The sequence below is a fragment of the Streptopelia decaocto genome (assembly GCF_964273445.1).
Source record: "Streptopelia decaocto genome assembly, chromosome: 7".
Taxonomy (NCBI): domain Eukaryota; kingdom Metazoa; phylum Chordata; class Aves; order Columbiformes; family Columbidae; genus Streptopelia; species Streptopelia decaocto.
The window spans coordinates 53458656-53482758 of NC_138661.1; the positions used below are offsets into that span (position 1 = coordinate 53458656).

Genomic DNA, 24103 nt, shown 5'->3' on the forward strand with positions numbered 1-24103 from the left:
CATCAGCATTCTCTGCCATCTCTGGTTAGCCTTCTGCTTCCTTTATTCCACCATTTCTGTTTGAGATCTGTCCTGTTTAAAAGAAGACATAGGCTGAAGTAACCATGAGAGGGTAAAGAAATATAAAATCTTGCCAAGTTCCACTGGACTTTTGCAACTGGAAGCAGGATTAATCCTTTCCTTACACTGCAAAGTGGGGAAAAGAGAGGGAAAAAAAAAATGTGGCCTATATGTATCAACACAAATGCAGCAGGTCTGACTAATTTAATAGAACTGAGCCATTTGGGAGCAAGGCCCAGAGCTGTTGCATTATGTATTAACTGCTACTTTGCTACATTCCCTCAAGACAATGCAAGTCCACTAGGGACTGTGTTGTTTTATCTACTATGTTGTCAATGGGACCGTCCTTCTCTTTTAAAAAGGAACAACTCACTGGCAACAAGAAGTGTGAGAGCTACAGCTGAACAGCTCGTCATTCTTCTGAAGGTATCACCTTGGTCTTTGGAGGGGGCTTTTGCTGCAGAAAGCTCCTCCTACTCTCTCAAGCCACAAATCCTCAAAATACGCCACAAAGATTACTCACAATGGTGTCTGTGATTCCACAAGGCTTGCTCTTACATCTAAGGAGAACTGGGCTGGTGTTAAGTCATGGTTGCTAGGGTAGATTGGCTGTTTTGCTGCAGATGAAACGCAGTGAAAGGAAGCAACCTCACCGGTGCACTCCAGATAACATTTTAACCTCAGTGTGTCTATTGTGTCATGAAACTAAAACCTTCACTGACATTTTACTTCCAGAAGGCTGATTTGCATTTATGAACCTGAGGTTTAAACATATATATATATATATACACATATACCCCTGTATCAAAAGCAGTCCCAGAGAGCAGTGTCAACCCACATCCCTCATCCACTAACAGGAATTTCAATTAAGAAGCATGTTGTTAAGGCCCTGACTGCTCTTTGCTGTGTCCAGTTGGAAGGACAAAAGGGAAATAAAAAACAAAGTCATTTAAAAACCAGATGGACTTGATTTTTAATGACGTCCTGACCCACAAGATCACATGGACATACAGCATTAACAAGGACACAAATACAGCAGTGCACCAACTTCAAATGTTACAAATTCCCAGCTATTCCTACCTCAACCCTTACCCAGGATCCTTTACCTCCTCCAACAGCTGCCTCAGACCCAGCTTAGTGTAAGTGCTTCACTCCCAGCAAAAACAAACTTTAACCCCAATTTCAGCTTTAGCATCTGTTCCATGACCATAACAGTGGATGCTCCAAAATTTATGTAGCACCTTCTGAACACTACTTCAAACCTGGCTCATCAGCTGTGCTTCACCCGAAGTTCAACCCTGATCCCAGCTATAACCCAAAGTCAGCAACTTCTGCCTGCCCAGGAGAAAGCTGCTGCCAGAGTCAACACTGAAGTGCCCAGCATAGCTGACAATAAACTCAGCCGAGTGGTCACTGAATCTCTAACCTTCACCCTCAGCCTTATATCTGATGTTAACCTCACCCCAGTCTCACACTTAAACTCTTCCTAATTGTGGTAGGCTAGTGATTTCTGCCTTCCCCCACACTGATCTCCACAGACTCAAGCCAGGCCCTAACCCTGCTAGACCATGACTGGCAGAGTGACAAACACCAGAATAAACCCTAAAGCCAGACTGCTACCAGCCTAAATTCTAGCTCATCATGCCCTCATGGCTCAGCCATATACCCAACCCAAAATGTTGACCCCTTTTCTTCTGACATAATTTTAACAAAGAGTAGCTGCTTGACTGATTCCAACATGTTGTCTGCAGCGAGCAGTTGGCAGAGTACAGGGTACCCAAATTTTTCTATTCAAAATCAGCTGGGGCGGGTTTGGGCTGTTCTGGGCACATGTGATTTTAATGTCATACCTCCTGCATTCTGGTAAGCACAAGAAGCAAAATGAATTCTCACAGTAAAGCAGAGAAGCCCTGCTGCCTCTCAACTATTTACTGCTGCTGGCCCCATCCCCTTACAAAGCTACTGTGCACCCCACAGCAGCGAGCAGCAGATGGCTGGTACAGTAGTTAGGAGCATTTGGCACCGAGGAGAGCTAATTCTCTGATCCACTGCAGTCTTCCTGAACTCCAAGAGGAGTTCCCATCACAGGCTCATTCCAGGTTTTCATGCCACTGACTTTTGGAAGGGAAGAGGATACTGAGCTAGTCCAGTAGTAACTGATGAGTCCAGTTTTGCCTTTTACATCAACCTCTGACTCACCCTGCACTGATACCAACTCGCAATTCTCTCTTAATTGGGGAAAGTCACTGGGCTGGTACTCACTGACAGAATTCTGGGTCATAAAGTCATTCTCTGACTCAGAATAAGGTTTACAACAGCTGTGGCAGTGATATGTACTGTAGGTGAGTCATGTTGAACTATCAGCACGAACATAAGAACCTTATAAAACAAATGCATAAAGAATTGCACTGACCTACCTAAATTATAATCTTACTTTTGTTATTCTATCGCAAAGGACTTGATGATGTTTTATTGAGCACTCAGTTTTCACGAATGCAAAATTTAAAAAATAAAGTTACTAAGACACTTCTCATCATATGAATCCCAAGCAGCTTTTTAAATTCAGAGGCTAAAATTTTAGCTGATATAAATCTTCTGGCAGGCATTACATTTGTGGAGGCATACTGGTTTAAAACGGCTCAATCTGATTCTAGATTCATTGGCCGAAACCCCATGTTTATAGATTACGTAACTGCAAATGCAGATATGTCTCAAGTGCAGCATGCAATGTATCTAACAGCATATAACAAAATAGTCCATGCATAATCAAAAGTGGAAAATGCCTTCTTCAATTTAATATGTAGGAAAGACTTAGATAAATAGATAAATACTATTGGATCTTCCAATCAAGGATTCCAATAAATAAAATTAAGGAAAAATATAAAATATTAAGTAACTCAGAGGAATTACTGACTTTCAGAGAATGGATACTGAAGCAATTCCACTGACTTAGTAGGACCCCATTACCTGAATATTTATTCCTTTGACTCTCTAGTAAGTTAGGTTAGGAGAAGTATTGTAACATCACAAATCAAACTCAACAATGTTCATGCCAAAGCACTGGGAAAACCTCTGGTCTCCAGCCAGAGCTTGTAAAGTATGTGTTTTAACAAGTTAAACCTTTTTAGGGGCAACTGCTCTGAAAAGCAAAAGGATCACAAAGCTACCCCACAGTAACAAGTAATCACTGGAAAAAACAAGTGGGTTTAAAGCAATCTTTGAGATCCTTTCCTCCCTCCTATTACTTCTGGACAAGAGTCCTAGAGTTAAGGGATTAGGTGCCGGGTTTTAATCAATATAAAATGGGTTGCCTTTGGTGAGGCAAAGTAGGTTTATAGGAGATGCAGCATCAGCCATGCTGCCTATATATAAGGCCATGATCATGGCTCTGGTTTGAGAAGGTATCAGCCTTCCACCTTTTGCCCCAAGTCTTTTCATCCAAACTTGAGCTGACAAGAGGCACGCTCCACATCCACTTCATCACAGAGTCACACTAGCTAAAACATTTGCACTAAGTAAATGTGCTTTAGGCACTGTTCAGATGTGGCCCCAGGAATTTGGGGGCCAAATGGCAGGAATAAACCCCTGAGGGTTCGCTGCATTTTGAAATGGCCTTTCGGCCCCCTCTGAGCAGACTGGGGGTGGCGGGAAAGAGTTGACAGTCTGCGGCTGTCGGCTCCCCTCGCTCAAGGATCTGAAACTCCCAGGGGAGGCTGGTGGCATGGAGGCCGGGCCGCAGGGATACCACAGCACGCCGTCCTACCCTCCAGGGCCTACTGGGGGGAGCCCGGCCGCCCCCTGGGGCCTCCCTGCGGCAGCGGCGGCTCCGGCTCTCCCGCGGGCCAGGGCCGCCGCTCTCCGGGCGCCGCCGGCCGCTCCCGCCCGCTGCCTGGCTGTTTCATTCATGCTCTCTCCTTCGCCATCTCTCTCTCCGACTCAGGGGAAACGGGAGCGCGCGTGGGCGGCCGCTGGAAGGCTCCCTGTCAGTCAAGCGGCCGAGCTGCAAAGAAGGCGAGCGAGGGAGAAGGAGGGAGAACAGCTTTCTGAGGGGAGGGGGCGGCTGTTGTCGCTGTCAGCCTCGCAGCCCTTCCCGGGGGCATCTGCGGAGACCTTCCCGCCTCGGGAGGAAGCGGGGGGGCCGGCCGGCTCCTCTCCTGCCCGTTCATCACCTGTCTCCCCTCCGCACACACCTACTCAGCGGCGACTTGCGGGGGGGCAGGGGGGAACGGCGGCCGCTCTGTCTGGCGGGAGTGCCGAGCGGACGGGTCTGTGCCTCCGGCGCGGAGGAGGCAGGGCGCTGTGGCGATCTTCGTGTACGTGTCTGCCGGGGACTGCGTGGGCGACGCGCCGGCGGAGGGGGCTGCCTGCCCCTGCCGCTCTCCGGGGGGCGCCCGGTGTGTGTGTCAATGGAGCGGGGTACGTGGGGCGCTGGGTCCTCCTCAGGTCGCCCCGGGGCTGGCGAACTTCCTGAGGCTAAGGGGCGCTTCCTAGTCCCGGTACCAACCGCACCACAGGGGCTGGAGTGAGAAGGTTTTGAGGAGAGGCATTGGGGCAAGTTGTAACGGTTTTAACTGTCGTAACGGTTGCGGGGGGGCGGCCGGCGCGCGCCCCTCAGCGGGCTGAGGCGGGCAGGGCGCTGGGCGGCGGGGAGCGGTGCGGGCGGCTGCCGGCGGCGGGAGCACCGGTGCAGTGCGCAGCAGGGCTGGGGGCTCGGCAGGGGAGAGGCGCGGCTTGTGAGGGCCCGCTGCCCCCCGCCGCGCTTTTCCGCGCCGCAGCGGGCGGCTCTGCCTTTGTGCTTCCTCCGCACCTGAGTGCGAGGCTGGGAGGGACGGCGCAGGTGGGGGCGGGCACGGTAGACAGCGGCGGCAGATCCCCGGAGCCAGTGAGGGGAGGTAAGGCTGTGCCGTGCTGCGGTGGCCGCTCCCGCGGCTGTGGGGGGCGGCTGCGCCTTCGGCCGGAGGCGGGGGCGGCGGGCAGGTCTCTTGCTTGGCTTTTCCTGCAGCCGCTTCTCATCTCATCCCACTGCACGGGGAGAGATGCAACAGCAGCTGCCCAGTCCCCTAGGGAAGGACGGTGCTCGAAGGTGGGCAAGCCGTATGGGCCCGGCCGATGCGCGTAGGGGCGGGCTGGGGAGGGGGGAGCAGCCGGCGGTGCGTGCCCGCTCTCCCGGGCTCCGCGCAGCTGCCCGTGAACCTGCGAGCAGCGCTGAGGGCGGCCGGCAGCCCGGCTCCGCCGGCACCGATAACGCCCCCGGGGCGCCCGCTCCGCTCCCCGCCCTCCCTCCGCCGGGCCCGGGGCGTGGTGCCGGCGTGCGCAAGGTTGGGTGGTCGCGATATGAATTTTCCCCGTTTTCCCCCGCCAAGGAACATGCCAAGATAAGCGAGGCAGACGCTGGTGTATGCGCTTAGCGGATCTCGCTCGGGAAGGACCGGGAGGCTTGGGGGAGGCTGCGTTCAGACTGGCGTAGTCGGTAGTTAACTACTGGCTGCAGTTAAAATTTTAGCAGCAGCAACAGCTTTGCGATGCTTTCCGGGAATATTGCTGCCTTTGAGCTGATGTGACAGACAGCCCGTGGTACGCTGCCACTTTCTGCTAGATGGCAGTGCTGAGAACAGGATAGTTGGCGTTGTAGGTAATAGTGTTGGGAAGCTGGAGACCTATGTGCAGCTGGATTTTGGTGGAGTTACGGGCAGAAGAGGCTTCACATGTGCCCTGTAAGCTTATTTGGAATTAACAGGATTTTTTAAAACTTTACACGTGATGAGCTTGTTATGCAATTATGATTTAGTAAGACTGTGATCTTATATTTGGAAAGGAAAAACAAATTTAGTAAGTTAAGCTTTTGTATTACAGCCTTATTGACAAAGTTTCTGAGGTTTGGATACACATAATTGGCAAATTTAGGCTGTCACCTAATTGGCAAAGATTTACAGCTGAGAATCAGACTCTGTACTTGCATTAGAGCAAGAAATTACGGACTCAAAAGAAACGAAGTTGTGTGGTCCGTCACAGAGTGCTGATGTACTGTGTGGAATATTTCAAGTCCAGATTTTTCTCTCCACTTGCCCTATACTTGTTTTCCAATTTGTTCCTTTGGAGTACCACAGGGCAATGCTGTTGCTAATGTTTTCATTGATGCGTTTGAATTAGGGTTGTATATCTGAAGCCAGAGATAGTTCAGGGCTTGGTACGTGCCCATTGAGAGAAAATTTAGCATATTGACTTGAATGTGAATAAAATGGACACCAGAACTCTTATTTTACATTCGTATATGAGTCTCAATGTTTTCAGTAGATACGTGCAGGAAGGTAAGCACATTGTGTTACCTTGTATAATTAATTTTGTTATAATTGACTGGGCATTTTTCTTTGTAGTGTTTTGTTGTTTGTTTGGGTTATTTATCTATTTTTACTTCTCACTTAGTGTTATTGTTGTGGTTCAAGGGTTAAGCTTTAAAATGTTTGTCACTCCACTGCAGAGTTGCCAACTGGATGTCATGCATGTGAAACTAGAACAAGAGCCTTTAAATAGCAAGACCATCAATTTAGTATCAATTTAGTGTGATAAATGGTAGAACACCAACAAGAATGCAAGTCTGAGTGATTATAGCATGCATCTTTTTATATTGATAAGGTACAAAGCAGAAAAGCGATTAAACACATTCAACTTTTAAGTACCTAAACTGGTTTGAAATGGAAGAGCTGTTTTCTGTTATGTGCTTTATGCTTAAAAAGAAAAGGGGTGGAGGAGAGAGGGAAGAAAAGTTATTTACAAGCATTTATTTTGTTTTCTGGATCTCAAAATTCCATTATGTAGCAGGATGCTTTCCAGTATCTGCTTTCTCAGTATCTGGAAAGGCAGATGTTGCTGCAGCAATTACACTGATTTGCAGCACAAGGAAAAAAAAAAACCAAACTGTACTGATGTTCTGCCTCTGCCTAAAAAGATCAGCCATTTAACTCTGTTTTGAACTTCTCAACAGAAGAGATGAGGTAAGGAAGTTAAGTTTGTTCAACAGAAGGAGTGAAGTTAATGTACAAATTAGGAAATATTTGTTTCCAGAATAAAATGCCTAACTTTGCCTAACAGACTATGTTAAAGAATTCTACTCACTTGGCTCTACCTCACAATTGTCAGGGAGTTTTCCTAGGTGGTGTTGGTTGCTTGACCAGATCACTCTGTCCTGTGGAACACTGAGTCAAAAGGCGGAAGAAGCAGTGGAGACTAGAACCCTGTAGGCTTTTGTAGAAGAGGCTTAGTGCATTATAGCTTTCTGAAATCTGCATTACAGAACCCCATCTTCACTAAAATCGCTGCAAATTTTGCTGTCGCAGTTCTTTTGGTTTGCTTCTTATTCTGTGTAGACCACAGCAAAGTGTGACTGGCACTCAAGATTCAACCTATGATAGCACGTGGATTCTTGGTTTAAGCTGACGCTATAAAGAGTTTATTTTTAGTTTTCAGATACAAAGTGTTTCTACTTTAGAGGATATTTGAGACTCCCTGCAAACAAAACATGAAAGTTAAGAACTGAAGAGCTCATTTGTACTAAAGCATCTCTAGCAGAATAAGGCCAGAAGAGATGCCGGGTATGTGTATGCTATATGCATGTGTGCTACGGCATAGTGAGCGAGCTATGATATTCAAGAAGGGCGGGGGTCTTGCGTGTGTCTGGAAGGTGACAGGGTTTATCATCTCACTGTGGAGCTCAGGCACAGTAATTCTTTTTCTGGGTCTTTACAGACTCATCCCTTACTGATATGGAACCAACCTGACCTGTGGTTATGAGCAACATTTTAAAGAGCTAGTATGGTACTAATTTGCATGTTAGAAGTCAGATTCGAGCTCCTGTATTGTAAGACTCCAGATTTGTGACCAGCTAGAATTATAGTAAGTGGTTCTGTATGTTCTTTTTTCCTCTTAGCCCTGCCTTGCTTAGTGATCTGCTGCATGTAACCTGACTACTAACTTGTTTGGGGCAGGAGCAGCCTCTCGTAACTTGTTTCAGTGTGGCTCAAATCCCTGTTTGCAGCTCTAAGAGGCTGGTGTAGCAGAAGGCCTGACGCTTGCTTAAGGTCAAAGGTAGCTGCCCAGACTATTTCATACTTTTAAGAGGCAGAGTTCTAGCATTTAAAAAAAAAGTTTTTTTTTTTTCTTTGTAATTCCTTATCATAACTAGTTTTATTCTGTGTTTTACTACTGTGCTTATGGGTATAACAGCTAGACAGTGCAACCTGCATTTTTATAGCAGTGCAAACAACTGCAGGTGTTAATGCGAGCTCTTGTTTTTGACACAAACTCACCCTTCAGGCACAAACAACTCGGTTAAGATACAGGAAGATTGTGATCCCACTTATATATCGCCAGATAAACACCTTCAGACTATCCTTGTTGATCACCGCAGTATAATAAAGCCATTTAGACCATCTTTTCTAAAAGAATTGAATGTGTGATGCTGGGTTCAAATAGCAATGAGTGCTAGGAAGAGTGACAACTGCATGTGATATCTTTCATGTGCATGAATTTGTTTAGGATGATACCTATCTTCATAATCCTGTGTGTGCAAATTTGGTACTTCTGGATGTGCCGGAGGTTCAGACAGATTTTCAATGCTTCAATGAGAAGTTACTAATAGCTGCAGTATGCAGAGTCTGCTCGCTAATTTTGCCCACTGTCACATAAGCAGCTGACATGTCACTATCCAAACTGATGTCTGTGTGCCTATACCACTTCATTAAACTGCATAAGCTATGACATGGCTAGTCATAATTACACTGCTTTTTAAAGTTATTCAAATGCTGTAATTCATGTATTGCTGGAATTGTTCTACTGCTTGTTTGTCCACAGATCATGTTTCATTAGAAGTGCTGATGAGCTCCCAGGACTCTGAAGACAGCAGTTTTGTGCAAGATAAGAATGTTCCTTAAAGAAGCTGATGGAGGATAGAACTCCAGAGTTGTTGGCAGACACTGACAGCATAAGATGGCATCGTAGTCTAGTCTGAAACTGTAAGTCTTAAGGAGGACTAGATGTCCTTGACTTTACAAGAAGTTATTGTGCTGAAGAAACTTCAGTGGGCTGTAGTCTGCTTTTGGGACCTGTGTAGATGGCATTTGTTTCTATTAAGTTATACTGACCGTGGAGCAACTAGAATTTCTCTACATGTGAGTGTGAATTTAATCCCTCTACATTAGAAGAAGTAATTTTATTTACCCTAGTGAACCTGACATCTGCACCCATAATTTCTGAATTACTTTGTTTCTAGCACTGCTAGGAAATCTAGGAAATGGATGCTGTAAGCTTTACAGCATGACTGAAACTACTGGCTCCAAAGGAGTTTGAGTTTCAAAAGCTGCATGTTCCAAAGTCGTTGGTTCGTTTGCAGAAGTCTGTTTGGTACCTGCAGTTGACAAAGGTTGTGAAATCACTGATGTCATGAAACGTGCAAAATATTTCATGTAAATGATGTCTTTGTGAAGACCCTTGCAAAGTCTATTTTATCACTGAGACCTTTATTCCAGTACAAGGTCCTATCAGTGGGAAACAGGTTACAGGTCAGGAGGTTGGGACACTAACACTGGTCATTGTGCCTGAAATACATTACACGGTTATAAGTCCAGTGTTAAATACAAAAATAACACTATAATTGGCAGATATAAGATTGATAATTGCTCGGGGTGGGATCAATATTAGTGGATATTTTAGTGGACAAGTCAGCGGACTTAGATTTTATTCATTTCAAAAAGTGGAAGAATCTTAACTCCATCTTCCATTTCCTTTTGCCTTCATTGCACAGTTCTTGTAAGAAAACAGTCTTGCAAAGTATATTTCTATTTATAAGTAGTCGGTGATCAAATTCTTTCATTCATTTCTGTCTGACCCTGAGAGATGCAGGAGGTTGATGTATTTCACTGGGAAATGGAAAACTAATTTACATATGGAAATTTGCTAACGGAAGTGCACCAACCTTATTTTCGTCACATGTACACCTCTTACAGAAGCAGACTGTGAACATGGAAGTGTATATCCCTAAATATTCAAAATGGCTATTCTGGTAGGTACCCTTGTGTAGACAGACTCTTGGATATAAATTACTATTGCAGAAGTTGTTGAAATTACATCTAAACCTAAAGGAGAATAAACGACAAAATGAGCCCAATAACAATGAAGCCGAAGTGTAACAAAAGCACTAAGATCTTCAAAGTACATGCGCTTTGATAAAAATCTGTGTTTTAACCTGTAAGCCCAATGTGAGAAGCTAAGGTTAAATGTCCTTTTAGAAGTCCACTCCCTTGTTTGGTTTGTATCTGTATAGTGAACAGAATACTTCTGTTTAGGGTAATACTTTCTATTTACAGTTGTAGCTGTTTATTCAGGTAATGATGCATCTTGTACTACTAGTGCGGCAGAGAAGTGACTCTGTGACATTTGTTACTTCTTGAAATGCATGTTTACTGAAATCAGAATTATATCTAGAAATTACAATCTCCCTAGATCCTGTGAGCTCTGTGTGTCTGGATATGTATACTCTGTCCTCACATGCAAGGGGTACAGGTAAAGATAACTTGTGTTACATGTCATTACAAATTAGATGTTGAAAATTGGTGTAAGAATAGCACTAATCGCTAAACTTAAGTCACTAAAGTATAAAATTGTTCAAAATAAATGGCAAAGGAGTAGACATGGGACAGTGGGAGCTGTTGATGTATGCAAACCAACAAAAGAGGTGCTTGAAGGAAATTGCCCTTTAAAAAAAGAGAAAGGAAATTATTTATAAGGATTTTGGTAAAAATCAGTAAGTATTTTAGATTTTTTTTTTGTACTACAGGAGTTGTAATTTATGTTTTTCCTGTCAAGCTCCTAAGTATTTGACAGTGGAGTACTTGCATTGTAGGACAATATCAGACTATTAAATCATTGCAAATGGGAGATAAAAGAAGTATTGCAAAAAGTTCAGTATTAGTCCATGAGTTTAAAAATATTCTAAAATTGTCATTGAACTAAAATTTAAATTTAAAGTCCTTTGGAAAGCGTTTTTTTATTGAGGAGATTTGGAATTTTGAATGTTTTGGTTACCTTCCATTATTTCATCTATACTTCCTTTGAGCTGGTTTTATTTTCATAATGTACCTGTATTGTTTCTGATATTCTTAGATGCAGAAACTTGAAAATTTCCCATCCTTAAAGACTCAATCAATCAAAGTCTATAGGACCATTTGTATTTACTAATATTAAGTTTGTGGCTACCTTCGTTCATCATTGAAACTACAGAATACTACTTATGTTACTGTTTAATGTATAGTTTAATTCTCTGCTGATTTCACCTCTTAGCAGGGGCAGCTTAGATGATGAATTCATTTGAACAAATGTGTACCTCACTTTCAAAATGAGGCTGTATCTCACTTTTTCCCTAATTCCATATCCCAGAAAGTGGCAATCCTTATGGTTTCTACCCTGAGAGACAAACATTTCCTTTTTCCCTGCAGGGAGTTGCTACTCCTTTTCAGTGGGAGAACACATTCTGTTTGTAACACCAGTGATATCATGAGCCTCTAATGGTATCTTAAGAGTTTGTTAGGAAAAGAAATGGTAGCATTTGCAAAGATGCAGAGAGTTTTTTCAGATATCATTTAATAATCAAAACTACTGAAAAAAGCTCACAATTTTGCATGCTGAAGGTATTTGTTCTGAGCTGTATCTCTCAGGTGCTATAAATAATAACTATTTTCATAATAGATGAATTGCAGTCTGTAAAAGCAGGTCATTCCAATTACTACCTTTTTTCCCTTCCCACTGCTTCAATGGCAGGAGATCTTCAGCAACCAACAGCTTTGCAGACTTTTTTAGGTAAAGGTGAATATTATATGGGTGTGAGGTAAGGGAGGGCTCCATTGGAGTATAACAGGCTTTGGATCCTTTTGGAAGGCAGGATTCCAAAAGCTGAGGTGGGCTAAACCAACAGTAACTAGCCTTTTTTTTATTTTCTTTTTTTTTTTTTTCCTGGCAGGCAGATTCTTACCTAATTTCAGTTGTTTTTTGTAACCTCATTCCTGCCTGTTATCAGCTTGCCAGGACCACAGCTTTATGGGGGCAGGAGTTGAGACACTGCTTCTTTGGTTGAGAAAAGTACCGGGAAGCAGAACAGCCCATTGAACCTGCTCACTGATCCCAGCTGGTCTTTGAAAACTGGGTTGTCATCAGCAGTCTATGGGTTGTAGGTTGACAGTTGTCATGTGCAGCTGTGGTGACAACACTCGAGCACCAGCTTTTCCATACAGTCACTCTTGGAGACCTAGTCTTACAATTCCGCTGTTGGGTAGATACCTACTCAGGAGGCAGGCAGCTGGATCACCCTGGATGTGTTCCATGTGTTTCTTAATCAGTAATGAAATTTTGCGTCTCATAGTGGTGGACTCGATGATCCTTGTGGGTCCCTTCCAACTTAGGAGATTCTATGATTCTATGTATACTTCCATAAATAATAAGGAAAGCAGACTATTGCAGATGTGCTAATGGCAGAGTCCTTATGGGCTTGAGGTTTCATTTTTCTCTATTCTTGCTAGATTTAAGTCATACCGTTTAGTCAGGACACTTACAAGCAAGCTAGGCATCTTGATTCAGTGTCTCTTAAGAGAGTACTTGTTTTGCCAGAGATGTTATTTAAAGCATTGCCCTGCGTATATGATACCACTTTTGAATTTACTGTCAGTTCACTGAATTACACTTGCCTAGTTTTGGTTGGATTTTTTTTGTTTTGTTTTTTTGGGGTGTGTGTGTGGTTTTTTTTTTTTTTTTTTTTTGTTTGTTTGTTTATTTTTTAATACAGGTAAATAAAACATGCTGAATATTTTTTTTTTCTAGCATTGTCCAGAGATTCTGGGAAAGCAAACCCATTTTATTTATCAGGCATTACTTTTTTTTTTTTTTCTGATGGTTCTGTGGAGCCTCTTTTAGGAACAGAGACTTGCTGCTTCCATCCTGTACCTTGACTTGTTGAGTATGGCTAGATTTGTTTATTTTCTTTTCCAGAACATCTTCCATTTGGTACTCCGACAGCATCTGTTCCCTCATTTTCAGTCTCAGTAACAGTGCATATTACCAGCCTGGGGCTTGGCTGTAGCTGTCTCCTTTAGGAGCAAGGCCTCCCTTGCCAGTACAGATCACTGCCACCATTCCATTACACTGACTGAAGTGTTTGCTCCTTGAGTTTGAGAATAGCAAGCCAGAGAGGTGGAATAATTTAACTAATTGGCTTGTTTCAGTCCTCTTCTAAACAAGGAAATCAGAGCCTGCAAACATTTGTAAGATGAAACATTGGCACAGACATGATCATTTCTGTGAAACTGCAGATGTGACTGCTTTGTTATGAAGCTGCTGGGAGCTTTGTGAATTATTGTAAAAAATCCTGTGACTAAAAGGCATGGAATGGCTATTTTTTTCTGCTGCTAAGTGTTTCTGCACTTCAGAGCCTGTTTAGAATGGCCACATAATTAAAATCGTTAACATTCTCTTTCAGATTAGAGGGGGACTTCTCACATACTTACATGATGCCTGACTTGCAATGATATACATAAGGACATGACTGCCCAAGTGCTGTGTGTATTTTAGCCCATTTTAGCCCATGTCTTAAGCCATATTGTCAGACCCTTAAGTGCTCTGTTCTTAGTGGTAAATTCCTGCAAGCATATGTAACATTCTTCATGCTATGTATGTTTTTTTTAACCTCTCTAGATTCTTAATTATGTATTTTCTCCCCAAAGTAGGCAGTGCCATTTGTTTTTAACTTGTATCTCTTTTGCGCTTTAAGCATTGTGTACAACAGTGTGCGTCCTGAATTTTTTAGGGAAAAACATTGTCCCTTTGAATTTCATATGCATTCTCTGGCACCCTAACCCATCAAACTCCTGATTGGAAACACTGTAGATCTTACTACTGAATACAGTCTTGGCCATTTGCCGCCGTTCTGCATGGTGCCAGTGGGCAGCAGATCACAAATGGAGACTCAGTGCTCTGAAGTTTTGTAGTGATACTACGTAATGAGAGAACCAGCAATTAAGCAACAATATCTTTTATCTGCAGTGTATTCTGTGCAGCTCAGACCATCAGTTTTCAGTCTGTTATCATTGAGTGGATTAGATTACAATATATTAGTTTGCATTGGATTAAACTGAGAGCTGCTGCTTTGTGTTAGTCCTGCAGGTGACTTTAATGTTTCATAAAGGTTTTATTTAACCCCAAAAATTGTGCCAGTCGTAAGATACTGATTCAAGCGTGGTGCTGGTTTTTGTGTTTGGACAGAGGAGACAATTATCTGGGTACTCAGGATTTAGAAAAAGATTCTCTTCTGCTTGGTGAGCTTGCTTGAAGTCAGGTCCTGCTGTCAGTGTCTCTGGCTTTACTGTGTTCTGTCAGAACCTACTGGCATTTATCTGGAGGCCTGGGATTTGTAAAGTTGTGCCTATGAGATTGCTGATTACACTGGGAAGAGAAGGCAGTCCAAAGCTAGCTGAAATAGTGTCTGCTGTAATTTTGGAATTCACTTTATTAAGGCATCCCACTTACTCCCTTGGTTGTTGATACTGAAGAGAAGTAGAAATTGAGAGCAGATCTCTAAGATGATTTACTGTCCTTGAAACTGGATGTTTATTCCAGTTCAGAATATAAAATTTCCTATCTGGGTCTACAAGCTTTTTTTTTTTTCCTTCATTTTTTCAGCCTATAGCAGTCTGCTGCTCTGCACATGGCTCTCATCCTTTCCATCTGTGTCTGTCACCTCTCCAGCCCAAGTGTCATCTCCTCCATCTATGTATTTCTCTCTCTTTCTCTCACAAAGAGCTGAGTAACCTTCTGCCACAAAGGCTTCAGAGCAAGGAAGTGCAAACTGCCCTCTTTGTCCACTACATCCTCTCAGATTAGCAGCTTCTGTTTGATGTTGTCGAAGTATGAAAGAAGCAGCTTTTCCCTGGAAGCTATAGAATCGCCTACGTTCATAATTTCTGAAGACACAGCATGCAGCAAGTTGCCTGTAAATCCAGTGAACAACTTAGCTGGGAGAAGTCTCTGTTTAGCATAAAATTAGTGGCAACTGAGCGCTTCAGCAGAAACAAGTAGCTGAGGCAAAAAAATGAGTGATAATGAGAAGTTCCAAACCTCTGGAGAACTAATTACCCATGTGAGCTGAAGTAAATCAAAGGGGTTCAATATGTGATGACCTGCAGACGAACACACCTCAGATAATTAAAGATGATATATAAGTAGCTAGAACCAGGGAGATTATGTAGAAATTACTGCATGCCGCTGCTTAAAATATTTTTTTTACTTTTTTCCCACTAATATTTACCATGGTTGCTTTAACACAGTAGCTGTTGTGGCAACTAACATGATTTTTTTTGGGAAAAAATTGATCTATTTTTATCCTTTTGAATGGAGGAAATACTGTGAGGTAGGTTAGGATAGATACTGCATTGTTGTGATTTCTTTAGTCCTTTTGTTACAATTTGTTGTGTGTTTGTCCTTAAGCAAGGTATTCGGTGCATTTGGAAGGGATAAGGATTTCCAGTAAGTTTTGAGAGTTAGTGGCAGTTTTTCACAGGTTGATAACAGTCTTCTAGAGCCTTATATACCAGTAACAGCAGTAGTAACTTCTAGATCTTATTTAGATTTGGACAAAAAGCCTTTTGAGGAGTGTTGGTGGTTAACTTTGCTTTCATGACATTCAGTACCCTTGGGATCAAGCTTATTACGGGCTATTAGCCTAGGATGTTAGTAGCTGGTAATGGACTGGCTGTTGAGAATTCCCTGTCAGTAATAGGGGACATGCATACATATAATGCCTTGTTTGTAAGGGACTTTATCATGGATTGAAATGAGCTGATGGTCACCACTACATTGTACATAAAATAATAATTTGCTTCTAGTTTTTGTTCCTCTTTTGCTAGTGATTGCCATGGACATCATGCTCTCTGATTCTGAGAACACAGTGGGGATTTGGAAGTGCCATCTTGAAACCAGTATTGGTCCTGGAAAATGCCATATTAATCAATGTAGCTGCTTCTAGGCCATTTCTTGAAATATTGAACTTAAGGATTGTGTCTACGTGCTTGTGGTTGCCAGCTTTCTTTTTCAGTTGCTTCATGATTTTAGGAGCTGATGCTTCATAAGTTACCAGAGATAGAGATGAGCAGAAATCTGAGATCATATTGTTAAGGAACTGATCTCAGACCTTAGGTCAGTGTAAATTTTAAAGCTGATCCGCTGTGCTAATCTCTTATGGTGTCATTTTGGAGCTGTCAATTGATGATAATTCTGAATGCTTAACCCATTTTGTGTGAAGATTTCTAAACCTTTTTCTGGCACATTGTTTCGCAGTGACACTGGTTGACGTGGGGAGTGATTTTGGGGAAGCAAAAGGATTGGAAGGCAAAAGCAGCTCTTTCTCTTTTGTATCTTGTGTGTGCAGTGATGCCACAAAAAGCAAGGGCTGGAAAGGGTGAGAGAGCAATTGTTCCTATCCCTTGTACACCTGCCAGGTGTTCATCTTTGAGGAGTATGCAGCAGAAGCAGAGCCCCATCTGCTGAGGTTCCCCTTTGTGTGTGAGTTCCTTAAAGAACGGACCTTACATAAATAACTTGTCTGACCTGTGTTTCTCTGTATATGCCGTATCATGTCTGTGGGTGTGTTGTTAACAGCTGTACAGGAAAGCAAAAGCAATACATCAAGTCAATGCTAGAACTGGAGAAACTAAGCAATCCTTTTAGTTGTATGCAGGTCATTATTTTTATGCGAGGTTTAGTATCATCACAAAACTTGGACCCAGATAACATCAGAAGTTACTCCAAAATGAAGCTTAATTCCTCTTCATGTTGAACTTCATGGCAGAAATCCCCCAGGTGGTGGACGGAACAAGATCAAACTAAATGGGGATGGCTTGCAGGTTGTGAAATTTCAAGGCCCATCCACACAAGCATAGGTATTTTTTTTTCTGTGTGAAAGGATCTTGATGCTCTGCTGGGTGGCAAAAGCTGCTATTCTCCTTTGACTTGAAGTGGTATCTAGGGAGAGGAAAACAGTATTGGCAGCAACTTCCTTTGCTTTGAGCATTTTGTCTGTATATTCCCTGGAGAACTCATTAATTTTTAAGGCTGTGGCAGCGATAGGTTAAATGGATATAGTAGTGATACACTGATGGTTTGAGGTGCTGTGTTCATCCTTTTGGGATAACAAGTTCTGCTTCCTTCAGTGATATGTGGCACCCTGAGATCAACGGGGCAATTTAACAGGAGAAGGCAGCTGTTAAATTAATAGGAAGTTGCCATTGGTACAATGGTAGAAACCAGAAAACTGTTCTATTTCTAGAGCATTGTCTGCTCTCTGATCAAATCCTTCTTAAGATTGACTTATCATGCTAATAGACTTATCCCGTTTGCAGAAAGGGAGAAATCGTCCAGGAGGGGCACTCACTGGGGAGACAACAGTGTGTGAAAAGCAAGGTTCTAAGTTACACTATGATTTCTAATCAGTAATTGCTAGTCGGGATCAGTGTCTTGATTGTTGACTTGGAGGGTTTTAATGTTGTGAATGGATAAGCTTTTCAAACCTGAGTATATGTTTCATGTACATGTATATATATGGCCATTTTGTAGCTTGTAGTGTCCAAAAACTTAATACATATAAGTAAAATTAAGACAGCACTGTCTTAATGTGGGAAGTCTTATATGATGTGGTAGGCAGCTCCTGAGTCCTGACCTAGGACCTGAGTTACTATATCCAGCTTCCTCTCTAAGAAAGTCGTAACAGACTGCCATTGCCTTTTGAGCCAGAGTTGGACTTCAGAAGACACATACTGTTTTTTCAATGGGTAGATACTTTGAGGGGGTAGTAATCAATGCTGAGCTGACAGAGCCCAAGCAGCAGAGACTGAGGCATGGCCCTGGGGACCCTGTTACCATTTTGCTCTCACTTGGACACAGAGCCACAATGCTTTGTGGGAGATCCTCCAGTGCCCCACTGCCAGTTGGCTGAGGTTCGCAAATGGGGCACACCTGGCTGCAGCCAAGGCCTGAGGCACCCTGAAGGTGCACCTCTGGGAAGGTAGCAGAAATATTGCGGGATACAGTGTGGGGTATCACAGGACATTTAGGGGCACTGGTGCCTCAACCTCAGGGCAATGAAGGATGGAAGCAGTCAGCATATGGGCCTCCATTTGGTACTGAAACCACTTACTGGCTTTATCTTGACCTTACTGGCCTTACTTTAGGAATGACACCACTTACTGCAGATTTGGGTGATCATGAAGTGCCTTTGTCTGCTCTGTCCACACTTTTAACACTGTCTAATGCTGCTTCGCCTACCCACTACTGCAATCCATTTCCAAGAATTTGAAGTCAGAGGCATGCACTCTGCTCCAGCTGATGGAGTTGAAAGCTGTAGGAGCTCCAAATTTGATACTGTGTATTTTGTTATCAAAGAAACGATGCCAAGATTCTGTGAAATACACCACATATATACTGTATATTTCATCATGTTTGGAAGTTTCTGATACTTGTCTTCCTGACCCTGGGCTGTAGACATCATCAGCCCTGGGATGGAAGCAGGATCAAGCTCACTGAATGAAGAATAACAGAACAAATGCAGAGGGACTGTGTTCCAGACCCCAGAAACAGCTATGTGCTTTAGCACCCGTTGAGAAAAATGAGTACTTAGACAGTGGTAATCCCTCATTCTTTGGGGGTGTGCTAACCACCCATGCATCCCACTGAGATTAAAGTCACAGGGATTTACCACCTCCAGGATTTGGCCTTAGATGCCTGCCAAAATGTTCTCTGCTTTTGGAAGTTGCAATGGTTCTATGTGTTTTGTTTGTTGGGTTTTTTTTGTTTGTTTTTTTGATGTTGGGGTGTTTTGTTGTTTTCTTGGTGGGTTTATTTAGCCTTTTTTTTTTTTCTTTTAGTTTTCAAATTAAAACATAAAATCCAATCTACCCTGGTACTAACACTTCTTTCCCACCTCCCTACCAGTCTGTCTTCCTGGACTTGAACCCTGTATATCATGTTTCAGTAAGTTTCAGCATTGTTTTGCTAACATATAATTAGGATTTATAAAAAAATGCTGACACAACCTTAACTAGCCTATTGCAAATGTGACACTATTAATTAAGGACTCTCTAGGGTGCAGTATGCTCTTTGGTGGATTAGCTTCCTGGATATGTAATGGCAGTTTGCAAACTGAAATTCTTCTTCTTTTTTAGTCTATCTCTTGCTACTATAAAAAGCAATTCTGATAATGTCAGATTCTGTTTTACTTTATTTTACTTTCATCTCTGGTAAAAAACAAACAAACAAACAAACAAACAACCCTGTTTCACCCTTCTACTGTACTTGAGGCAGAAGGATGAGTCAGCTGGGGAGATCCTGGAGAATTAGTACAAAACCAGATTGCTTTGTGTCCAGTTGATATTCATACTCGGTAACCAGTTGAATTCCTGTCTCAGCCGTTGGTGAAGCTCAGTTAAGCTCAGAAAGGCTCCCGAGACTTATGTGTAATTCTGGCTTTATTTCTGTCCAGTAGTTTTATGGAGGTTGAGATCAGAGGTGCTGTGGGATTTACTTAGTTCTTGGTGCATCTGAAGGCTAGATTATTTTGCTTTATCTCAGAAAAATGTTGAATTGTTTTGGTTTGTGGGATGCTACAGTACTCTCTACTACGTACAGGTTATCCCTATAACATCACTGTGCAATAACTTTCTAAACAATTTGATGTATGGACATAATCATTCTGGAATAGCTATTTTAAAAATACTCATCCTACCATACTATGGCATAACTTGTATCTGTAGACAAGTTTGTAACAGTTTAATAGTGTTGGGGTAGTCTAATTATAAGATCCAAAGTGACTCATGTGGAAGAAATTATTTTGTGTAGAATTGTTTAGCTGAAATGTCATCTTTCATAAAGATCAGCATTTATTTAGCTATTATATACTACCTTTTAAAGTTTACCACCCTAAAACTTACCATTTTGTTTTCAAGTTGTTTGTTGCCAAATACTTTCCAGCCACTTCATTTAAATGCTTAAGTGAGAATTAATCTTTCTATCTTTCTGGTAAAAACCTGGCTGTTTATCTTAAAAAAAAAAAAAAAAAAAGAGAGAGAGTGAGAGTAAATGAATGAACGTGTCCTTTAAAATGCTTCTCTAAAACGGCTGTCCTTTTTCAAGTGATGTTATAGTTTCAAATTATCCCCGCCAATGCCCCCAATCTAGCATTAACCGTGAAAATAACTGATTTAAAAAAAAATGGAATACTACAGAAGACAAAAGCTTATTTAGTGATAATGTATTCTTCTGTCTGTTCTACTGTGAGTTGACTGACTTGTAGATGTACTTGGCTTATACTGTTCGAACACTACAAATGCTAGGAACCATGAAAATTTTGGCTACCTTTACTCATGCCATATGCTTTGCTCGTATGATACTTGCTCATAGCTGATCAGACTGTTTTGATGGGAGACTCAATGGTGAGAGATCATGAATCCACACTAATATTAATATTTAATGCCAAAACAGTGTTCAGTGCAATATTGCACATGAGTGCAGAAAAAAATATTCCCAAATGAAATCAAGCTCTGCAGCATCCTTATGAATGCATGAAGACTGTGCTCTGAGCTTGCTGGATTATCTTAAGTGACCCTATCAACCACACTTACAGCATGAAACAAAAAAATAGCAGGCTCCTTCAGGTAGCCAGTTCCTGCAAAGGATATAACTAGGTGTGGGAGTTAAGATCTGTAGCGTGAGCATAATTGTCAGTGGATGGGGGTAGGAATGTGTATGATTCTTTTGAAGTTAGGCTGGAATGGGGAGGTTTATACTTTGCCTTAGAAAATCCCTATGTAGATGAGTGTGATGCAAGTTTTTAATGCGAATGTAAGCCATCTAGCTAAAGTGGCTCTACATATCTCTCCATGATGTTTCCACTAACCATTTAACAACCTCTCTGTACATATGTTGAATTCAGAATTACAGCACTTGCATTTGTATGTTGCCTGTGATCTTTTTCTGCTCTTTGTTACTTATGGCCTATACTGTGGCTCACCCAGAAGCATACAATTGTTTCCTTGCCTGAATCAACTTAAAATTTCATGAGCAGTGCTGTATGATTTGGATTGAGATTCATGTGGGTGGAAAGGGACTTTATATTATTTTAATCCAGCTGTAAGCTTAAGGGGTAAAGGAAGGGGGAAGTGCAGCAGTAGGGATGCAGAGCTGAGTAGAACTGGTAGAAGAGGAAAGCGCTGTGTGTCAGGACAAGAACTCCTTTTTCGTATCAAATTTCTTTGATGCAGCTGCAGTGTGTATCACACGGAGTGGTGCTAATGACCAGAATGTGTTTATCCCCTCTTCAGCCTCTTAGAAAGATGACCTTGAAAGACTTATGTGGATTTTTGTAGGATTGTGAGACTGGTTTCAAAACTCTGTGGATCTGGTATTTTTAATACTTGTAAGAATCCTAGGCAGAAGAATGTAGTAATTTTGATGCTTGCTGTTAGGCTTCATGAAATCCAGTGAGAGGGAATTATCCTTACTGTGTGAAGACAGAGCTGAGGAGGAAATTGTGACCACTAGTAGTGGCTGGCTCTGTAGCAGGGTTTTTTCTGTTATGTGGGAGGCTTAGGCTTCATCAGAGCAGAGAATTCAATTTCCCCATTTTACTGAGGTTAGATTTTTACAGAAATGTAACTTTGTGTACCTTGCAGAATCTGCAGGAGAGCAGAACTGATTTGTGTTGAGACAGATCCCCCACAAGGCTCTGAAAACAAGTGCACAAATTCAGAGTAGCTGGGTGTAAATCTGAAATAGCTGTCATGGAGATTGATGTTCTCTCTAGGAGTTAATCTAGATTTACATCAGGGTAACTGTGACCAAAATCTCTCAGAATTTCTCTTTGCTAGACTTCAGTAACTCACTAAATTAATTGCTAATTAAATTGAGATTGTTGATTATTGTGGATGCTTCCCACATATTTCTTCTGTCTTACCGTCATAGAATTTAAAGAAAGAAGAGCTCCACTAGATCAGACCAGATCTTACCTGTTCTGAACTCCTGCTTGTCAGAAGTTGTTCCCTTCAACTAGATATTAAGACACTGAGCACAGTCAGCAGACATTACACTGGAGCACTGCAGTCCTCAGGAATCCAAACTTGTGTACATCTGGGACAAAACCAGCAGAGACATGGCAGCCTGTATTGCCTAAGGCACTTAATGAGGAAGAGGTTAGAAGAGGGTCCTACAAAGCAGTCCCAGACTGCCCTTGAAGGCTGGCCTTACCACTTATCTGCAGTGGAGCAGGGCAATGTGAGTCTTCTCCTTGACATAAATACAGTGGTCAGTGTTCACCACTGAGATATTTAAGAAACAGCATGAGCTGCCTCCCCTCAAAACACTTCTTCCCTTGTGTGTCAGAAACCACTTCAATTTGTGCTTTGTTAATTCTATACAAAGCAGGTTGTACCATGAAGTATCTCATGGTAAAATACTAATTTGCAGCATCCAAGGCCACTGGGCAGGGAAATGACCAGAGTCACTCCTTCAAGGTCTGACAACATTGAGGTGCCTGGAAATTCTGCCTCCCTTTTCAGATTTCATCCTCAACATTACACTAAAAAGGCACACCTCTCTTGTATGTGTTTTGTATGGTTTACATAAAATTGGGATGCCAGAAGAATGGGTTCCATGTGATTCTGCTGTAGTCTGGGCAAGGAGTTCTTATGAAAGCCTTACTTGAAAACTGAATTCAGATTCTGCTTCAGCATCCTCCAGAATGGAGGCAGAGGAGGACAGTTAAAGCAAGCCAACTGAGAACCTCTCATGCCCTTGAAGATAGTAAACAGATCTTTGTTGGGATTGAAAGCAGAACTAAATTAGGCTTCTGTTCAATAAAAGGCCTTTATTCATAAAATAAACATTTTGTTGGGTCTCACTAAAAATTGTGTGTAAGCAGCATGAATCTAAAATGGCACCCTTGTCTTTACAGACAAGCTTAACAACCTTCCAGTCCTTGGGCTTCACTTGGAACAGGTCTGTCTCCTAACAGCTTTTGGTTTCAATTGAGAAGGCCTGATGATACTGACTGATGAGCATGCAAGGAAGATGTAAGAATACAATAAATTGGTGATCATCTTTCTTGCCTGCATAAGAAAGTAATGGCATTGTGCCAAGCAAATATGCGCATTAGATGACTAACAGAGCTCCCACACTGTCAGTGTAGGCAGGGAATATGCAATGCAGCCACATATGTGTCTCTGAACCATACTGAGTGCTTTTTATTCTTAATGTTTGGTTTTGTTTTTAAATAGGAGATCAGATCTTTGAGCAGGATGTTTATCTCTATGCACAGAAAACAATGTTGGTCATAGTTTTTAATATACGATCAAGTTTTTAAAACTACCAGCTGATGTATCTGTTGTGAGTGATATCAGAATTTCAAGTAATTGCTATAAATGTTCACTAGGATAGCCCTGCATATCATATGTAATCATCTGAGTTTACCTTTTTTTAATGGCTGGAAAAACCCTTTTGTTTTTCCAGTGGGGATGCTGTTGGAAAGTTTTGTATTTAACTGCCCTGATTGAAGTTTAATCTTTCCTACTTTGATAAAATTGGTATGAGGTTTTGACAAAAATTAGCATGTGGTAACAAAGGAGCTGGATTCCATTTGATACTTGCTTAGCCATAGTTTTGAAATATAGATGCAGATACTACTGAGCAGAACACTCAGGGAAGTTCCATAAATTCCTGTAAACAGTGTGCAGTTCAACTTTGCATTTAATCTAGCAGTGACCTTCCACTGAAAATAGTCCCCTTTTCACTCCTCCAATGATGACTAATCCACCCCCAAAATTAATTAGTTTTCCATCAGTTCTGCAAGCTGAAGCAGCAGCCTTGTTGCTGCATAGATAAGATAGATGGGTATGATGCAATAGAGGAGAGTTAACAGGATGAAACAAACCCCTCTCTGCAGCAGTGTAAGATCAGATCATCTTAAATG

General features: G+C 42.2%; 1 protein-coding gene across 12 annotated transcripts in view; it reads left to right on the forward strand.

The window, feature by feature from the left end:
* Nucleotides 1-3948: 3948 nt before the first annotated feature.
* Nucleotides 3949-24103, forward strand: part of PTPN5 (protein tyrosine phosphatase non-receptor type 5) — a gene marked incomplete at its 5' end in the record, with an annotated part of 86249 nt that continues 66094 nt past the window's right edge. The window contains 4 exons of one of the 12 annotated variants that reach the window (XM_082058634.1): nt 3956-4373; nt 7518-7649; nt 7804-7950; nt 8908-9068. The other 11 variants (XM_082058630.1, XM_082058632.1, XM_082058637.1 and 8 more) reach the window with 11 other exon arrangements.